This window comes from Centrocercus urophasianus, unplaced genomic scaffold (genome assembly GCF_019232065.1).
Source record: "Centrocercus urophasianus isolate 14NV4802_14NV808 unplaced genomic scaffold, USGS_Curo_1.0 seq_25, whole genome shotgun sequence".
Taxonomy (NCBI): domain Eukaryota; kingdom Metazoa; phylum Chordata; class Aves; order Galliformes; family Phasianidae; genus Centrocercus; species Centrocercus urophasianus.
Genome location: NW_024884811.1, coordinates 5,855,861 through 5,876,900, shown reverse-complemented (window position 1 = coordinate 5,876,900; position 21,040 = coordinate 5,855,861). Strand labels below are relative to the sequence as shown.

Below are 21,040 nucleotides of genomic sequence, written 5' to 3'. Positions count from 1 at the left end.
TGTATGCTTTGAACCAGCAGTTACTGTAGCACATTTCTTTTCCTCACAGTCCTTCTTGCTTCAGCCTCCATAAATTTTACACAAGTCTGTTGCCCATTGTTTGCATTTCCTCATTTTAAAGTTCTGTTGGGCTGACAGGAAGAGTAATGGCACGTGCTGTAGCCTTATTGCCATTTTTCTGTTGGCAGCATAGGGTCTTCTGCAAACAAGTCTTCTGTGCTGTGGAAAGCATGTGCCTGGTTTTGATGTAAACAGTATATCCTTTGGCATTTTATTGCTGTTAGTTATGCCCTTACTTATCAGTAGAGGCCGCTCTAATTAGTCTTTCAGCTATTTCTTTTGGTTCCCACATGCACACATTTGCATCCTTAGTTCATTCATACCATGTTGGGGATCTTTGCGTGTTGTCTCTTGGCTCATGTTTTACTGCTGTGTGTACTCTTTGAGCCTTCCCCCCACTGTGAACAGGTCATCATTTTTCTTTCCAGTGGAAGATCCATACGCTACTTTTGAACATCTTTTAAGTTTTGTGAAACCTTCTTATTGGTGAGCTCACACTTATCTGTGTGCACACAGTCTTTATGAACATCTTCAAGAAGAAAGATGACACTTTTGGGTGCATTAAAATTCTTTGTTGCATTTAGTAGGCCATACGTTTCTTACAGCATTGTCCACTAAATTTTTTTATGTGTGTTCAGAAGGCTAGAACATTAAAAAAAAGGAAAAAAAAAAAGTATTGAAGTTTTGGTTACCTGACAGATTTATGTCTAGAAAATGACACATTCAGATTTTGAACCACAATTATGTAATGTATTTGCCCTCTTGTTCTGTGAGTGCTGTGATGTCTGGATAGTGTAAAGTCTGGATAATAAATGTCTGGATAATAACCAATTCTTAACCACACACTAAGGTTCTTCACAGAACTGTGTTGGAATTTACTTTTGGGTACTTGGACAAGGACAGGACATTCGAGAATGACAATAATCTTAAATAATTCTTTATCAAATTCGTGATCATAGAGGAAATAGAAAAAAGTAAAATCAGTGTGTAGGGTCTAGTAGTGATTTTGTTAAAATGTTACAGAATTTTAGGATAGGAGAATTGCATGCATCTTGCAGGGAGCAGAGGCCAAATACCTGGGTGTATCCAGGTGTTACCTAAACCCAACAATGTTTTTGCAGTAGAATAGTTTGCTTGAGAATTTAAATATTTCTGTGCATGCAAATAAATCTTTAATTGAGCATGATGTTCAATTCAGATGTTTGATGGCCAGATCTTACAGCTCAGGGATTGGTGGTGTTGAGAAGGTGGGTGCTGAGGTTCTTAAACAACTAGATGCGTGCAGAGAAACAGTAGTAGAAAGAATCTCTAGTTCTGTATTAAAATTTCAATAGTGGATCTTATGAAATGAAGCAAAAAAGAGTAATGGGATGGAGATCTGTTGAAAACAGACTGCCTAACCTACTGTTCTTGCTCTTCCCACGTGACTCCCCTTCCCTGGGCAGCCTTTTAATTTCAGTGGTGAACTGCTCTGCTTCTGCTGGTTCCTCCCTTGTACTCTCTACTACCTGTTGAACAAGCACTTTTTGATGTTCATAGTGTTTCTCTGTACATACTAGCAGCTAAGTGTATAGCAAATAAAGAAAATGCTGAGGAAACTTCATAGTGGAAATGTGAGCTAGGGAGGAAGTGAGCTAGGGAAACGGACGCTAGAGAGGAGGTAATAAGCTCTGAGGGCAGGTTGAGGTTTAAGGAAGGCTTGGTTTGGTGAACACTGTTGTTACAGGGTTGTGTTTTGACTTTCAGTAGCAAATGTGAATAACAAATATTTCATGATAATCGCTTCAGGAATTTTTTAAATAAGCATTTTATTCTCTCACTTGATCTTTGAGCAAAACTTGCATCATAAATTTAGTTTGTTCTAGTAGAACACACACACAAGAGCCAACAACAGATGACCATGCAACCACCTGCTTTATTCTGCTGCCTTAGAGAATATACCCAGTGAGAAAACTGGCAGAAAAACAGTGTCATGCTACTAATCACCGCTGATCAGTGCAGCTAGAATTTCAAACAGCAAAACTTGGGAATGTCAGACATACTGGAAAAGTGTTTTCTTCACTTTGCTTTTTCACAGTGATATTTATTTTGGAAATCCCAGTTTTCTTCACTTAAGGAAAATTCAAAGTTGGTCAAGAAAGTTCTGTTTTAAAGAAATTCTCCTTATGAATTGCATGATCCTGTCTGACCTGTGCTGTATAGATGAATTGATTTTTTTTTTTTTTTTTTTTTTTTTCATTGATGCTACAAACATTTGAATAATCTCTTAATCTGCAGAGAGAGCTTTCTGAGGCTATGCAATTTCAAGCTCACACTCTTAGCCTCTGTTGGATTGGGGTCATGGTAGGGCTCTGGAAAGCTTACATGATTATTTGATGAAGCTGTGCTCTGCTTAGAGAATTCTAATGACTATTTGTGTGTGTGTGGAGATCAAAGATGAAGAATAACCTATGAATAGATGTATGGTTCGGAAAGAACCATTCAAGTTTCTGCACAATATATTTGTTCCTCTAGTAACAATGAAATCACCTGTATTCTAAATAACAGCTTTTAGGTAAAAGAGGCAGTTGCTGAACAGCAGGGATCTGCATCTTCTGGCATTACAGACTTTCCTCTTGAAATTGTTAGTATTATCACAGTTCCATTATGTAAAGTACAGGCTGACTTCCTAGAGGTGTCAAGATCATGATATCCCAGTAAGCCATTTCTGTTGAGTCAGAGAGGAAAGGTAAGCCCTTTTTCCCCTTCCTCACTCCTATCAAATGCAAAGTTGAACATTTTATTTACTGTCAGTATTCTGAACCAGTGATGTTGCTTACTGTAAAGAATATTCATGCATTTGTATCTGTTATCCGTCAGGGCCTCTACTCTCCATGGCTGGAAGTGGTACCTACTTTGTCACAATGTCTGTTTCTTGTTGGCAAGCCTTTTGGGGAAATGTTGAATAACATTTGAGTCCCTGGCCATTTTGACCTCTACCATTGTCTCCATCTGCCTAAAATTTCTGGATCCTGTTGATTTTCCTCCATCCCAATATACCACTCCACAAGTCATGCTTGCCCTCTGAGAAAGTAAAATTTGGTTGTCTTAATGCAGTTGTTGACATGCTTGTGTTTTGCTGGAAGTATTCCTTCCATTTTTATTTCCAACCTTTGCTTAAAGCTGAGTGTTGTCTTACAGGTCTGTTCTCTGGGAGGAGTCAGCAGGAATCCAGGGCAGGGATACTGAGTCAGGTTTTGAGCTTGTAGGACTTGCTCTGGAAATGTAGTTTTCACACAAGAATAGACATGCCAGGAACCTGGTTGCAGACTGTTTTTTTCATGGGAGAATGGATGGTAACTCTTGGTTTTAAAGGAGCAGTAAGGAACATGAGGTCTGGTCAGTGGCTCATTATGAGACTTGAGGCAGCAGAAACTGAATAAGGTGTGCCCAGAGGCCTGGGCAATAGATGTGTGGATGCTTCCTGCGTATAGCAGCTGGGCTGAGCTCTCCTCTTGCAGGTTTGGGGAAGGAAGGTGTTTCTTTGGCTAGATACCTTTCTGTTCTGCAAGTCCTAATCAGCTAATTCTGCCTCTTTAGTCTTCAACAAGCCTTTATTTCCCATGTTCTGGCAGCTCTATCCTGGCATTAATGTGCTTTCCTGCCATCATGCACTTTTCTTCTCTGCTGTTTCATAACAAAGTGGGGGGTAAGCAGATAATTTCTGTCCCTTCTCCCAAATGTTGTAGGGCTTCTTTTCCTATTTTTTTTTTTTTTTTTCTTTTTTCTTCTAGCAAGCCATTTTAGCTTAGATCTGTAAGGTTTAGTAAGTTATGTTATGACAGCTCTCATAGCCAAGTGAAAAGGTCAGAAGGAGCACTGGGGATAAGTAGATCTGTAACACTGCGGAGCTTGGATGAAAGGAGATCAAGTGCCAGGGGGGAAGAAAATGGAGGTCTGAAAGGCTGGCACAGTTTTTGGGAGTCTCTTGCTTTGTATTCATTGTGTGCTGGTTGCCATGATGCACAAGACAGTATAATTGCATATAATCACATTTCTTCAAGTCCCAGTTGGTTCACTCATGAATATTTAGTGTAGTGATGCCCCTAGGCAGTGAAGGTGAGCATAGCATTTGAGACAAACACGCTATCCCAGGTGTTTCTATGTGGGGCTAAGCTTCAAGCTGACAAAGAAACCAGTTCTTGCTGTTTTAGCCTGACTGTTTTAACTCATGTCTACTTTTGTAAAGGTTGTGCAGCATATGCGGGCATTGGGAATGCTTTTTTGCTTTGTTACATGGTACTAGTATGCAGGCAGAAGGTGTGATTAAGTCAGGGACGTTCTACATCCATATGTGAGTATGGTTTTGAGGCTGAGTTGGAAAGGGTCTGAGGTGACAGCAAAGCACATGCTTCAAACCATCCTGCTTCTAAAAAGAAGGCCGGAGATGCCTTTAAACCTGAAGTCAGAATTAACCCTGCCCAGGCAATTCTTAAATGTGCTCTGATAGCCTGGCAGTGCCTTCAGGTCGGCTCAGTGGCTGGTAGCTTTATACACTGTACAGCATGAGCAGTGAATTGTGTTGTGGTTTAGCCCTGCAGCAGCTCAGTGCCACAGCCTTCACTCAGTTGCCTGCAGTGAGATGAGGGAGAGAACTGGAAACAAAATAGAATTAGTGGGTAGAGATAAAAACTATTTTTCTGAGACAGAAGAGGAAAATGGAAACAAAAAAGCAATGATAACAATATGTATATGTCTGCAATGGAATTATTTGCCAACTGATGCCCAGCTCACAATACAACTGCCTGCGGGTCAATGACCTGCTATCAGTGCAGTGTCTTACCACCTGCCAACTGATATCCAGCAACCTCTGAGCAGAGCTGCCTTCTTGGCCAGCTCCTCATAGCGTCTCTTGCCTAATTGAGATAAGCTGTCCTGGCCCCAGGTGTGCTCCCAACAGCTAGTAACAGCCAAAATATCAATGTGCTGTTAACGCTGTCTCAGCTGATACCAGGACAATTCGGAACACAGGACACTGGCTGTGTCTTGTTTAGTCTTTCTCATACTGGGAAACATGCTGACTTACTGTTGTGGCTTTTTTTTTTTATTTTTTTTTTTCTTGTTTTTCTTGTTTTCTTTTGTTTCTTTGTTGGAGTAGGAGATTCTATAGCCATTATTTAAAAATACTGGCAATGTAAAATGTGGAAAGCAAGTCAAATTATTTCCTTTCCAAACTGGCTTATGCTTTACTTCATAAGCAGCACATAATCAATTTTACGTAGATAAGATGTTAGTCCAGGAGCAAACAGTAGTCTGAAACCAAAGATCAAAGGAATTTCAAACAGTGGGATCCTAGGGCTTATTGACATGAGAACAACTATCGGAAATCTCCTGTCAGTAAAAACTGTGAAAGCTTGCCATGCAAATTTGGTTCACAAATTAACTCAGAATGGAGAATCTTAAGCAGAGATGCATAGCTAGAGAATCAAAATATTTACATAGCAGTTGATTTTGAATGGTGTCCAGGGATTGTGTAGCTCATTTGTGATGGTATGACACAGAAGCAATGTAATACCAGTAAAGTTAAGGAATTGTGCAAGAGTGAGAGATGAGGGAAGAAGTTGCCATAGAGAAGAATAAAATGGGTAATGACTGAGAAAAGGCTGTGTGGAACACAGAGGCAAGAAGACAGAAGTGCTGGGAATGGTATGCTTGAGAGACTTTGGAATAGAGATACGGAGATTTGACATGTAAAGTTCTGTAGTTGTGAGTCACTCTATTACCCTTGGTTGTAGTATACAGACAGCAAAGAGAAATCAGTGGAACCACTGTTGGTAGTAGAGGAACGTCAGCCTTAGACACTTTTATGGACAGATGAATAGTTGGTAATAAGTTAGTGCCATGTGGAGTGTGATGAAACTCTCAGAGGCATGTTTTTATGGAGGAATTCTGTATAAAGCACAGTTTGATCTCCTTAAATATAGCATTGATATTCTTGTGGGAACTCCTGGGCAGATCAAAGATCACATTCAGAGTAGCAAGCTGGCCCTTTCCAACATGAAGCATGTTGTTTAGGATGAAGTTGATCATATGTTAGATGTGGGCTTTGCTGAACAAGTAGATGAAATCTTAGGATTTGCTTGTAGAAAGGTTCTGAGAACAACCCTCAGACATTGCTGTTTTCTTGCAACATTCCTGCAAGTTAGGCAGGAATGAGGAAATGAAAATGGAGGGTAGTTCCAGCATTTGCTGCTGACTAAGTAAGAAAGCTGAGAGATCGTATTCTGTTGGAAGACAGCTGTTCAGGGCAATGGGGGTAGTGCAATTCCCAAGATGTGTTCTTGGTCATTCTTATCAGTCTTAGCACTGTTGTGTACTTGCCTCCCACCTGAATTGGTTGCAGAACCATCTCTCATTTCAATTGGCTATACTGGTGCTAATAACATGGTGGTGGCACGGGAACTCAGCTTTGCATTCACTGTTACCTGGAGCAGTGCGCTTTCCTCCACAGCAATACTTGTAAAGCTCATGCTCCTCTAGACAGCAGGGCATTTCTTCAGCCTGAGCAATTGCTGTGTGATGCTGGAGGCTGTGGCAGGCAATACCATGCTCTCTGTATCTGAATGTGGTTGATGCTTTATTTTATGTTTTGTGGGTGTTTTTTTTTTTCTGTTCATTGTGAAGCCTACTGATTCCTTAAAAGAAAGAGAAGTTAGCTTAGTTTACCTGTAGTTAAACAGCACTGTCACAGGGACTTGTGTGGTCTTTTCCCCATGCTAAAACATGACAATTTTTAGCACTTGTCCTACCTTTCAGTTGAGACATGAAGTTTGTAAGGTGTGGTAGAGTCTTCCATTAGATCAACTCTCTACAGCTAACAAAAAAGAGACTTTTCTCGGCTCTCTAGCCTTGTGCATTTTGTTCTTGATTTATTACGCCTCAACATCTTCAGATTTCAGGTTTAGATTCTGAACCTTCTGGGGCTTCCCTCATAAATAACTAACGTTCTGGCTCCTGCCCAACTGTAATAATTTATAACTGCAAAGCCATAAATATTTAAATTTTGGATCAATGAAGGTTTCTGTAGCTTTACTAAATATCCAGTTAAGTTTCAGAAGTGTGAAGTGCGGAAGCACAGTAGTTTTACTGACAGTTTTCTGAGTGTTTTTTTGCCTTTGTCTTTACTTCTTCTAAATGGAAATTAACTAAATAAACTAATGATATTCATCTTTGTGATTTTCTCTAAACCTCTTCTCTTGGTAAGATGTGAGCTTTTAAGTATTGCTAAGCTTCCTTACTGTTTTTTATTAGGTGAAATTACTTTCCAGAAGAAAACGCTAGCCCCGAGAACAGGGCTTTCTCCTTGGAGCTGAACTGGATAGAGTTAATCTAACTTGACTTTATGTGGTACCATTTGTCAGATTTATTGAACAGGTACATAAGAGCAGCAAAGAAATCTTTGAATCTGTCCATATGAGGTAGGGCTGCTTGAAGGTGCATTCGGATGGATGATGACCTTTTCAAAGAGATAGCTTTTGACACTCTGACTGTCTTCGATGACTGTGTGTAAGCCCTCAGGTTAACAAAGTGCATATAGGATATGCCACTTCTTTAACGTTGGATGTGAAAGTAGGAAATACTGTGCATTTTAATCTGAAGTCAGTCAGTGCTATTGAAACTTATTTAATAACTCAGACCAAGATGTTTTTAGAATGGATAAAGACAATAAAAATATACTTCAAATTTTTTTCGTTCTCTTATTATGTATGACTAATACAGAACGCTGTGTAAGATTTGCTTAAGATGGTCCTCTGAGGAACAGTGGGTATAAAAATATCCATTGACATAAGGGGTACTTGCTTCTGTTTACAATGTAGAGAGTACCTGAATAACTTTCTAAATGCTTAACTTGAAAGTAGATTTTTGTGTGCATTAGATTTGGCATCACAGTTGCTAAACATGATGATTTTGAAAGAATTTTGTGATTTTTTCTTAATACCACTGGGAGTCTGTTGATGATCAGGTTTATACACTCTTGTGTTTTGTGGATGCTTTTCTCGTAGATTATTGTAGGAGAAACCTGAAATATTTTTAGTTACCTGGAAAATATATCTGATTTTATGGTTGAAGTAAATCAATGACGAATACAAAGAATATACCTATATTAGTTTGGATACCTTTTAGGTTATTGCTCTCTAACTCTGAATTTTGTTGTTGTTTGTTTTTTTCAGACAAGTTTTACCTGTTGTCACTACTGAAAATCTTTTGATAAGTTGTGTATTTGATAGAAACACTAAGCAAGAAATTGCAGTTGTCTGTAGATGTAAAAAGCCTGGCTGTTCTGTCGCTTTTGTTAGTGACGTAGATGACAAAGTGTATTTATTAAATTTGGAGAGGACAAGCAGGGAAGAGTGCAAGTATGTTTAAGAACAGTTTGGGAATTCAAAATCTGGCATCTTGAATAAAATATACACATGAAATAGAAAAAGCTGAAGATTATGTTGTTCAACAAAAAGCTGAGTGTTTTCTGGATTCAAGATAGCTGACTAAGTGGCAGCTTATGGAAGAGGGTTTGAGAAACAATAGTTCCACCGTACTGTGTAGAGAAAATACAAGGGAAGATGATACATCTCAGAACATCATATTAGAAAGCTGATAACTCAGAGCTGCAAAGCATGCAGCACTATTCTACCCCATGCAGAACTTTTTAGGTCTTAGGCTTAAATACTGCGTATGGATCTGAGTGTTGTGTGTTGGTTTGACATAATCTATGGAAGAATACTTTCCAGAATGAGATTGTGGAAAAGAGAAGACTGGGTGGAGGTTAAAAGAATCTTTTTTAAGAGTGCAGAATATTTGTTTTGGGCAGGAAATAGTGCTGTGTATGTTTTTAGGTGTAAAACAAGTCATAGTGGCTTCAGTTTAGACACTGCTGAGGTGTTTTCTGTCCCTCTGGATAGTGAAATAGCGAACTGAGGTTACAGAGAAATTGCTATCTGATTTTAAGAACAGCGAGAAAAACAGCTGGCTTTGTGTGATGTGGGTAATAGACACATAAAGGACACGTTATCTTGATTTACTTAGACTCTCTTTACTGCATGCCGTTACATTGCCAATAACCAAATGGTCATTAAAAATGAAAAGGCTTGACTTTAGCCTTGTTACTGGCATATAATGCTTTTGAATACATATATATGTATTTTACTAAAATAAGTGCTTAAATCCTATGAAACAGAATTCTTCAAGAACTAGGTCTATTTTTGCTTCTTCCTTTAAGTATTATTCCTTTCATATTGAAAGACAGTACAGATTGAGACCGTAATTATTATTAATAAGCTTGGTTTTTCAGGCTTTTTACAGTTTTGATGTCAGCTTGATATGTGTTGACGAGAGACTTCATTAGTTGAGCTATTTTTATTACTTTCTAAATTCAGCTTAAGATTTATTTAATTTTAATTGTTACAGCATGTGGAATGTGGTAGGAGGTTGTCTAAATCTCCCTAGCTACTTTAGGAGTTTTCCGGAAGAGAAAATTTGATAAAAGATGCATAAACTGGCTGTGCGGATACAGGTATGGTGAGCATCTTCCGTCATCCTCACCAACCTCTCCCTTTGCCAGGAAAAAAAAACCAACAAAACAAAATGTAAGACATTGCTTCTTCATTTCCTTATGCAATCTGACCAAGATGAAAAATTCCTTGAATTGTAAAATGGGAGATTGTTTTGAGCCAAAACACATGAGCAAGACATGCCAGACAGGATTCTAAGGAAAAGGATTTCTTATACCATCTGGTATTACTTCCTTAGGCCTATCTCAAATGCTTCTGAAGAAAGTAGGCATAAATAACAAAAGTGCCCAGAATAGACTAGCCAGTTACACGTTGATAGGAAAATATTTCTTTACCCCGTCCAGCAGCTAGCAAAAGCATGAGATGTGTTCCATGTACATTGAGTTGATCAGTCTGTTGACTTCAGCAGAAGTAACAGTTTGGTGTGCTTTTCAGAATTCTTCTGTGATTGTCTTAATAAATATCTGGACACACTACATTGGAAACAATGCAAAACATTGCTTGAGTGCTGTGTTTCGCTTCTCACTGACGCCAAGAAACCAGGATTGTACTAGAGTGCTTCTGCATTGTTCTTGGTAGAACCTATTTAATACCTCAGTGTTGCCAGTGAAACAACTATGAGAATCCTGAATGTCTCTGAGTAACAGCTCTGCTTTCCAATTGGTAGGTAGTTCTGCAGTATTTCAGATTTGAATATTGAATCTGATTTTAAAGTTGTTTTTGACTGCTCACCTGAGAGACTTTCACAGACCTAAGTTTTGAATGTAATAGGAAAGGAAGGGAAAGCACTAGAACAAGTAGAACAGAATCTGCTGCTTTGGTGTCATTATGAGCTCCTGCTGTTTATTTAATGGTGGATCCTGAAGTGGTAATTTTTCTGACTGATGTGAGAGATGCAGAGTGACCGCAGAATGTGACACTTGCAGATACAGAAGTCTCTCCAAAAGTAATGCCTCCTATTTGTTTCCATGGAAACTGCAACAGGTAGGAGGAATGCAGTAACATTATTTGATGGTGTAAGTTCTCAGCTGCAAAATACTTTCAACACAGCCATTAGCTATGCACTTTTGCCAGTGATTAAAACAAGCCTGCATGCTGCACTGGTAAAAAATCTGCACCACTGGAGTGTGAAGGACTAGCTGCTACTACCATACCACCACCATCCACCTCTGATGTCACGGACTGACGCAAAAACATAGGAGGCATCACTTTCAGAGCTGTCCGTGTGTTTGCGTGTGTGTGTACGTATACATATCTGCATGCTGTATGTGTGTGCATATATACTGCATGTATACCTGTGTGTGTATACACTGCTAATGCCTGGATGTTTTCTCATCCTCTCAAGTTCTGTGGTACAACATTAAACTGAGAAGAAATAGTTCCTGAGTAACAGTCCTCGGTTACAACTCTGTAACTGTCATGCAGTGACTAGATTATACAGTCAATGAGTGTACGCAGCTGATTTTCATGGATGAATGCTGTCTAATAAGTGAAACTTGAAATGGGTGCATTCCACTTAAAGATCACTTTAATGGGGCTGATTAGTCTGACAGGACCTCTGGAGGATTCACAATGATGTTGTTGAAGTATGGGCCATTTAGAGGATGAACATCAGCTCATTCTTCATAACTGACAAATAAATTTCAGCTTTTCTTTTTATGCATAAGAAAACAGCAACTTGACTTGAAAAATGTTGACAAAAGCATTTGTGCAAGGGATAAAATGCAATTCACTTTATGTTGGTTTTACAGTTTTTCTTTAGTCCTGTATTCACTGGATTATGATTATTACATTTTTTTAAACAACGTATGTTTTCTGGTCATGAGTTCAGAACAGTAATCTAATTTGAACTGGAAGAAGTTCTATGTCTACTTGAATGTTACTAAACAGAATATGCTAAATGTCTGAACATGGTGTGCTAAGCAGTTCAGGTGGTACAAATGAAGATGAAATTATCTTTGATCAAACTATCACAGAAATAAATTATTTGTTGTTGTTGCTTATTGAAGTTAACTGTAAACTCCTAAGCACATCTGGAAAGTACTTGCCAAGTATGCACACAAAACCAAACATTGCACAGACTTGCTTATTACTTTAGCTTTTCAATTGCTATTGAACATTAAAGACTAACGAAAACCAGAGGCACCTGCATTGTTAGTGGTTTTACTGTGTATTACCATCATTTAAGGAAAAAAGGATATGCATAAGTAGCAGCTAGGGAAGTAGCTTGAAAGTGTAGAATACTAATCTTACCTGTGATGTGGAAGAGTTGTTCAGGCTTGTGTTTCAGTCAAATAAAACATTTCACTGTGCTTTCCTCTTTGTTTGCTTTTAACTGGATATTGGAGATGATTTACTGAACTAGAAAACCTCAGGGCACATAACTTGTGGCCTGTATTCTTGTATTTCACTTTCTAAATTTGTCTGAATATGGATTTCATCTGTCATCTTAGGGGTATGGATTAGTAGGCAATTTTGGTGGTAGGTTGGACTGGATGATTACTTAGAGTTCTGTTCCAACTGTATTGATAGGACACTAGGGTTTAAATTTGCAAAGGAACGTAATTCCTAAATTCCCTGTGTTCTGTTCTTGACCTTTTGTTTGAGATTAAGCTTTCTAGATGAGAAATATTCCTCTATGGTAGTTGTGTCAGTGTAGGCAAAAATATCTTTACCTGGGTAAAAAAGCATGAACACAACAGAGGATACTTGACACCATTATCAGTAACATTTTTAGGTACGTTTCTCAGGAAACTAAGGTCCTACTTACCTAACTAGTCTTATGAAATAATGTTCTGCCACCGTCCTCTGCTGCCTGAAGCATTACTTATCCTTTCCCATGGTAAGGGGGCCTGGAGCATAAATCTTAGGAGGAATGGCTGAGGGAACTGGGGTTATTTAGCCTGGTGGAGGCTCATAGGAGACCTTATCTCTGTCTACATCTGCCTGAAAGGATATTGTGGTGAGATAGGGTTTGCCTCTTCTCCCAGGTAAGCAATAGGATGAGATGAAATGGCCTTAAATTGAGGCAAGGGTGGTTCAGATTGGATATTAGGAAGAATTTCTTCTCAGAAGGAGTAATGGTGCATTGGCACCAGGCAGCTGGTGAAGTCACCGACCCTGGAGGTGTTTCAGGAAAGGGTAGAAGTAGGGTAGAAGTAGTACTTAGGGGTATGGATTAGTAGGCAGTTTTGGTGGTAGGTTGGACTGGATGATTACTTAGAGTTCTGTTCCAACTGTATTGATTCTGTGATTGTGTGATACCTTGATACCTGGTAGTGTTAGAAGAATGCAATGTACAGATCTGAAAAAGTTGTTGACTTTTCACTTAAATTATTTTTTCTCCTCTTATGTAACAAAACCTCCTGTTGTATCTGGTATCCAGACTTAGTGTTTCTGCTCTTTATCATGCTGTTAGTAAAGCTGTCCTCTTGGTGAAGCATAGCTCCTTTCTTAACAAGAGAAAATGGCATTTCTTTCCAGTAACCATAGTAGAGTAGAACACTAACGTGGACATTCAAGCATTTAAGCTTGTGGGTGTTGCAAATTACAACTTAAAATCTCATAAATGAGAAGTTGGACTTTTAAAAATTACCTTAGGGACTCTGCGGTATTAATGAGAATTTATTCTTCATAGTAAGTAATGCTGTATTACACTGAAAGAGCTGGTTTTACTGGATAAAATAATCCTTAAAATACCTGTCTCAGGGATAATGACAAAAATCAAGAAAAAGCTTATATCGGTGTCTTTGAGACTGACTTTACTGTAGCCTTTGCAAGTATAGTGAGTATTATTTTCTTAAGAGTAAATTAGTTACTTCAAATAAATGCATAAGATTGTACCACAAAAATATAATGAGCCCCCTCTTTGTCTTCATCTTGCTTTGTCAACTGCATATTGGTGGAAATGCTTTATATCTAAGTAGTCTGAAATTAAGAACCAGACGATATTTTTTGATTAAATCGATGTCAACTTTTAACTTTCACTGGCTAGTCGTCATCTAATTAAATTGCTAATTCACAGAATCATAGAACTGTGGGGGTTGGAAGGGATCTGTAAAGATCATTGAGTCCAACCTCCCTGCCAAAGCAGGCTCCCTACAGCAGGCTGCATAGGTTAGCATCCAGATGGGTCTTGAATATCTCCAGAGAAGGAGAATCCACAACCACTGGGGGCAGCCTGTTCCAGTGCATTACTACTGGTAACTGATGCTAACTGAAGAAGTTCCTTGATGAATCATGATGAAAAAAAAAGACAGAGGAACTCAGTGGATTGAAGCCACTGAATCATGTGAACCCATTGTTATAACTACTTCTCAGCATGCATCTTGAAAAAAAAGTTGTAGGTATCTGTTCATCTTGTGTTCCAAGTTGTGGCTGTTGCCTCTTGTCCTGTTGTTGGGCACTGCTGTTCAGTATTCGTCTTCTCATAGCAATATGTTCCTCCATGTGCATAGGTCAACTTCCTTCTTTGGTTTCTCCTTGCTTGAATGGCCCGCAAATATGTGACGTGGTTCCCACTTACTATTAAAGAAGCTAAGGAAGAATGTAACTGTAGGCAGAATTTGTTCTGTTCTGTTTTTCAGGAAGTCCTAATTATCCAAACTTATGTCTGTGCAAGATGAAATGCAGAGAAGAATAATTTTCAAAGTCAAACTACAGTTCAGTCTCAGCTTAGAGTAACTTTACCGTTACTACGATGTGAAATGCATGAATTAGCTCACCAAGGGGTTTGATTTATTGTGGTCTTAAAGTAGCTCTTACATGCAGCTGCTTATGTTTCATGTGCTATGTTCAGTCACTGCTACAACTCATTTTTGTGTTGCCTGGTTTGGTGGCAGTTTTGACCTCCTGCAGGTAAAGTGCATCTGTTGCCTCATTGTAATGTTTCATTCTTGAGCAGTGTTTTGTGACCACTGTTCTTTTTGCCTGTTTTCTTCTTGGTAGTGCTTCAAGAACAGCAGGAAAGAGCCACTTAGACTGTGGGCCTGTCTCAGCTCTCTCCAACTAATAACACTGGCCTTACAGGTGTGTTTGAAGGAAGCTCTGCATCTTCCTGAGCTGATCCTTTTGCTGTTTTCTACATGGAAATAATTCTGCTACCATCCAGATTTGGTGGAGCTGCCTGTCCTGTCAGTGTCCTGCTTAAATTGTTTTCAGTGAAAAACAACTTTATACAAGAAAAGTTAAGTAGTTTGTATTATGTCTGTGTGTATATACAAGCACAGGTGTGGGCTTAAGTTAGCTACAAGGCAGTATGTGCCTATAATGTTATACAGGATTTATATGTATGTCTATACATGTGCACAGTTTCAATTTGTCTGTCCAAATTTTCTGTCCCTGTTTATTACTCCATCAGGTGTGATAATATCTTTAACAAATGGCCATTTTGCTGCATTCTGAGTAGAATTTGAAGAACATATTCTGAAAGTCAGAATTGAACACCTAACAGATCTTTGTGCCCTCGAATCTGTGAATTGAATCAGCACTGTCTGTGGTCTCAAGATAATCGCTTAAGTTCAGTTGATTCTGTTTTCTTTTGGGAGGTAGGGGAATTTAGAACTTCTCTAGAAAGATCAATTGTAGGATGCTTGGCCTAGCAATGCTTGCAAGGGGCCTGAGTTTGGTGTATCAGAATCCAAATGTTTTAGAAATTCAGATGTTCAGTTTTGATTTCAGTGTCCTGTAAATGAATGCTCAGGGTAATGCTTAAAGTGTTTCCTAATGGAAATATGAAGAGAAAGAAGGAGTGCAGTGATTTTCGCTTGTGCACTTGAAAGAGTAATCCAGTTCATCAGTTCCCATAGCTAGAAGACATTGCCAGTTTCTGAAAACTACGGTTCTTAGGAGTTAGCTGATTTTATTCTAATTAATGAGCCAGCGACCCCAAAAGCAACAGCTTTACTTGGTCCTGCCTTGTGAATAGTCTGCAAAGTACATCTGTGCACAGAGCAGGGACAGGGCTCTCAAAGATGGAAGAAGAAAAGCCCTGGGAATATTGTATTGTGTGAGAAGTACGAACTAAAGCTGTGTGGGAAAACTATATGGATCAGGTAAAAGCTTCTGGCTCTTAAATTACTGAAAATGAGTACTTGCACGGTCCCATGCTTTTCTTGGTGTTCTGTGGAGTCCTTGTGGAACAATTCACAGTATTTATGGTAGGATAGCCTGAGAGAAAATGTCTAAGAAAGAAAAAGATGTAAGTCAGCAGCCCGTACAATAGCACTGCCTTTAGTACAATGTCGTGCACTGCTTTGCTTTTAGCTTGGGATACCTTTATTTAAAGTGAACAAACAAAACAAAAGACCTGAAATTGGTAATGCTTTTCTGCAATTTCCTGGGCTGCTCTCACTCTTTAATAAAGATGGTAGGTTATTTGTCTTTAAAATCCAAGTACAGCCATGGTAGAAGAGCATTTCAACTTTTCCCTTTGTCTTAGCCCCCACCGTGACAGTAAGGTATTTGTTCCTTCAGGCACTCAGTCACAGTTTCCCATGTTAAAGGAAAAAAGCACATTTTTCATGCGGGGGAATGAAAGGCGGGAACTGCCTGTCTGTTTACCGAGGAAGGGGATAATGTGACTTAAACAAGATGGCTAAATCCTATTCGGTAGGATCAGAGGGGGTGGCTAATGTTTGACATTTGCGGAGAGAAACTGTCTGTAACACGCAGGGTGTTTTTGCTCTGCCGCTTGGCGCGGCGAGGGGGACTTCTCCTTCGTCGGAGGGGCAGAGCGGTGCCGGCGGGGGGCTGCCTTTGCGGAGGGCCGCTGAGCCGCTTGTCGGGCAGGTCCTGCGCTGACAGCTGAGCGCGGTGCGTGCGGCTGCCAACCTGAGCGAGGCCGCGGGCGGCGCGTCGTGACGGCGCGGGGCGGAAGGACCGAAGTTGCGGTGCTCCCCCGCCTCCGGGAGGTCCTTTAGTCCGTTCCTTCGTAGTGGCTCATTTTGGCTCTCTCATCGCCGGGATGCTGCCGGGGAACGCGTGGCGTGGGTACAATAGAGCCTGGTAGCGCATCAGAGCAATGAAAGCCCAGCGGGAGAGACTACAGATTCCAGGGCTGACCTTGGAGTAAGTATTGTCTGTCTTTAATATTTTAATGGTTTCTGCATGATAGCTGGCTTTGGTGCACACAGGAGCTGTTTAGCGTGCGTTGTGCTGGCAGTCTCACAGCACTGCAGTTCTGGGTTGAGGGAATATGTTTTAAATGCATTGCAGTTGGTTGAAGCAGATGTGTGAGCCGGGAGCTGGGGCACTGCAGTGCATTGGGAAAGAAAGCATTTCTGCGTATTTAAAGTTACTGAATCTCCTGCGTGGAGCATCCTGTCAGCTCGCAGAGAGCATCCTTCTGTAGGCCATGGTGTCTGCCTTTCTCTCCTGCTCTCTGTTACTGTTTGTTTATCCTGGTGCTGCCTTTTAGAGAGGCCTCTATCTCTGCTGCATAACAGAGAGCACTGCGAGAGATTAAAGCATTACAGAAAAACCGTTTGTGAGAATCCAGCAGCAGCAGCCCGGATTTTACATACGTAACTACATTAATGAATGGTATTTGCATACTGGAGATTCCTCTGCAGTAAGCATGTTTACCTAATTTAGCAGCATGTTTACTTGGTGCCTGCTTAAAACTGATTAACTAATTTGTGTGTTTTCAGCTATTTATACAATAGGCACATGGAAATATGTAAATTTTAGCGTATGTGATAGTAACAACAGTCTTTATTCTTGAATGCCAGCATATATCTACCCAAGGTTTGTCAGTCAAAACTAAATATTAATTTCTATACATGCATACCTACGTTCTTGTTAAATACACGTCAGGCATGTATGTATGCATGTTGCAGACACCATGGGAACTTGCTAATTTTAGCTAGGTAAATAGACATGGTTATGTCAGATCCTTTAGTGTTCCCTGGGACTTCCCCATTTGTGCTGGAGAAAAAACCTGAGTGCTGCAAATGCCTGCAGTAAAGTTACTTAGCTCTGAAAGGTTATATATAACCTAATATATATATATTTGACATCGGCCACGTTTTAAAGAAAAGGCAGTAGGTGAGTGTGCAGTCTAGCAAATAATTTATTCTGATAATCACATGAAGGTGACAGAGCACTTTATTCCAGGAACAAGTGTAGATGTTACACTGGGTTCCCCCAGAACGGGGCTTGTGAAATGTCAGGGAGGAATCTGCTTTTCAGCGTGGTGTCTTTTCCTCAGCGCAGTGTGTGTTAGCTGTGAGCACACTGAGCTCTAGATAATTGTTTGGAAAAAAAAGAGTTGTTAATTTCTCGTGAGTTTTAAAGGAGGGTTCTTACCAGGGAGCTCATTAAAATGGTTGCCATGAATAATTGATAATGGTGCTCCTTCGGTGATGTGGAAGTTTTTAAATATTTTTAAATCAGTCTTCATTGAATTATATAATCATTTTATGTGAATAACATCACTAACTGCAAAAGATGAAAAGTGATTGATGTTACTGGTTCTTTACGTGTGTGTGTGTGTGTGTGTGTTTTTGTAATGCAGGGCAGTCATTTACTGTTTCCTATTTTCATGGTACCCTGACAAAATCACGCTTGCTTTGTGTCATTTCTACAGTATTTTAGTACTGATAAAAATATTTGTATTTTAGTTTCAGCATTGCTCAGTTTTTGATTTTTATTTTTTGTTGTTAAAACATTGTCCAGATACAAATCAGTTACATGTTCAATTTTTTTTTTTTCATACTTTTATAACATTTATATAGGTCATCATGCTCATACTTTCTGAACTTAAACTGTTTGTAGAGAAAAGAGAATACCGTATTTTGGTTGTTGTCAGTCAGTGGTTACCATAAAGTCGTTTTCTGATTTGTTAGAGTTGAGTCAGCAGAGCTTTAAGTTGTATCCCCCCAATTTTTATTTTCAAGTATCTTAAAAGGCAAATACTGGGGGACGGGAAGGGGAAGACAGAAAGACAGAAAGAAAGAAAGAAAGAAGTAACAACAAAATGCAAACAAAGAAACTCTACAACCATTTCTTTTAAACAGTCTTTGCGTTTGGATTCTCTTACATTTTCTTTCAATCAGGTTTAAATGTTGGGACTGGAGTTATGTTTTATCCCTGAGAAATCTGTACAGTCTGTCTGCTTTCTATTCATTACTTGCAGAAAGCTTCTTTCAAAGAATATTAAGGATCCAGAATGAAACATTCCTAATTTAGTAAATGTAGGAATTAATGCTGCCTGTCATCCTTGTGCATATGCACTATGATAATTTGTTTTAACACGTTTCTGCCTGCGATTTTTAGGTCTTAAAAAAAAGCAAAGCTGAAAAGCAAGCTCTGTAGAACTGTATTGACACTGTGCTGTCAACACTTGGTGGGAATTTATAGATGCACAGTTTCTGATATTGAATGCCCTCCATGGCTGAGACTCTTGTGTTTCAGAAACGAACATGAAGAGTAACGATGGAGTAACTACTAGCAGGTGCAGCATTTCTACCTGCTGTGTGTATGCCAGCCACTAGAGTGAGGGGAACATGTTCTGACACTGGGTGTCCCCAAGGTTTGTTCCCACAAAAGGGGAAGTTACTGACTTCATCTCATTCTGATCTGAGTTACCATATTCTTCTTACTCAGTGCCAGCGCCATTATTTCTTTCCTTTCCACTGCTCTGGCTTTGGCTGGTTCCTTGCCCCTGATCTTCACTGCGTAGTGGTCTCCATCCTCTCTTCCTGCTGCTGACCTGTGCCTTTTGGGCAGCAGCACTGCTTCTTTCCTTCTTCTGCCTGGATTTCCTTCAGTGCTCTCTTCCTATTCCTGATCCTTGTCATCCACATCATCCACTTTTGCCCTTGCTGAACACCTCCAGAACATACTGGGCACAGACACTGTTGCACAGCAGTTTTCCAGCCCATTGCTAGTGTTGGCAATACTCACGCCCTCCTAGTGCTCTACATCAGAAGCAATAGTACTGTTTCTGCTGATTTTTTTTCAATCAGATCTCCACCTTGCCAGGTTTTAGTGAGAATGTTACAAAATGTGGCGTTGTCATGCAGCTGAAAACTAGGGATGGAGATGATTGCAGCTTTCTGGCTGTCTCTGGCTCCCTGAGGGCAGGTCAGGACACCAGTGCTGGCTGGCTGCAGGGGTCTGTTATGCATCAGGACAGGTCTTTGTGAAGGTCATCTGGAAAAAGCTACACATCAGCATCTACTTTTGCTTAGCTTGAACCAGTGGTGCCACATGTAGTTTAGATAATTTCAGCTGATCACAACAGGAAGAGTGTAATCGAACATTTAAAAAAAAAAGCTGTACTGCAAGTGTTGTAGGGACACGTGCACGTGACTGCACTAGAGTATCGTAAAGGCGCATCTCTGAAATCTTTCAGTGTCGTACTTTTATTGAGAGACTTCACAATGGAGCTGCACTTGAGGCAACTTCTTGAAGGTGCCTTCAGAGCCAAGAGCTCAAGTGTGCTTTTGGAGACATTAGTTGCTTGTATTCGTACTTGATTATGTAAGTAAAAAGCTTGATGCATGCAGAAGACATCTCACAGTGATATCGATGGAAATTGCTTGTAGATCACTTCTAGTTTTGAGTAGGTCCCTGATTTTAGGCTTTCAAATTGAATTTTTTTTTTTTCCTAAGAATTCTTCTTGCTGACAAAAGCTCATAATCATTTTTAATTTCCAACATATCTTATTTGCATATCGAAACATAGAAAATTCCTAATATTAAAAACAAAAAACCCACCATCCTGTCTCAGTTATTTATTCTGCTCTGAAGTTTGAAACAATGCCACAGTACACAACTTCTGTGTACGCAAACAAGTATTGGAGAGAGCCTCACATAGTCAAGCTTATTCACCAGCAACAGATTTCATGTTTGTTTTTATTTAAATCAGTTTCATCTCAAGTCAAAAACTATGTGGCTATTGTCACTCACTTCATTCAGAAGGATAGTAATGTTTCAGTTCTAACTGGAACTCCTTTTGTAACTCCTGCACTAAAACATGCAACTCTTGCTAAACCTTCTGTTCACTAGAGATGACATTATTTTAACTTTCAGTCTCACCCCAAGGAGCCTGAGCCCAACCCCAACAAGCCCTTGCAGTCCATGCAGCCCTCTGTTCGCTTTTCATTTTTGGAGGTAAGCAAGTAAACTTCCATTGTTGATGTTTTCTTCTGCATCCAGAACTTGACAATCAAAATGTATTTCAGGGGGAAAACTGCAGAAAATCAAGTATGTCTGTACAATCAGAAAAATGTTGTACTTAATAAGCTGTTATTCTGAAGTTATTATTTTTAAATAAAAAAAAGTGCCGTATTTTGAAACATTGTAAGGAGTTTTGAGTTGCAAATTCATAATTGTGAGTTGCTCTGACTTTGGATCAGGAATGTATCCACTGTTGAAGTTTCATGGTTTGCTTCCTGTGGTGATACTGCAAACTGTGTTCTGTCGTG

At 39.6% G+C, this 21,040-nt stretch overlaps 1 protein-coding gene across 2 annotated transcripts in view; it reads left to right on the top strand.

Moving 5' to 3' along the window:
• Positions 1–21,040, top strand: part of MAST4 (microtubule associated serine/threonine kinase family member 4) — a 152,784-nt gene that overhangs the window by 5,884 nt on the left and 125,860 nt on the right. The window contains exon 1 of one of the 2 annotated variants that reach the window (XM_042825541.1): positions 20,678–20,726. The exons of the other annotated variant lie outside the window; for it this stretch is intronic. The gene's annotated coding sequence lies outside the window, so the exon portion shown is untranslated. Of the gene's footprint in view, positions 1–20,677; positions 20,727–21,040 lie in introns of those variants that run through there. 2 annotated transcript variants of the gene reach the window in all.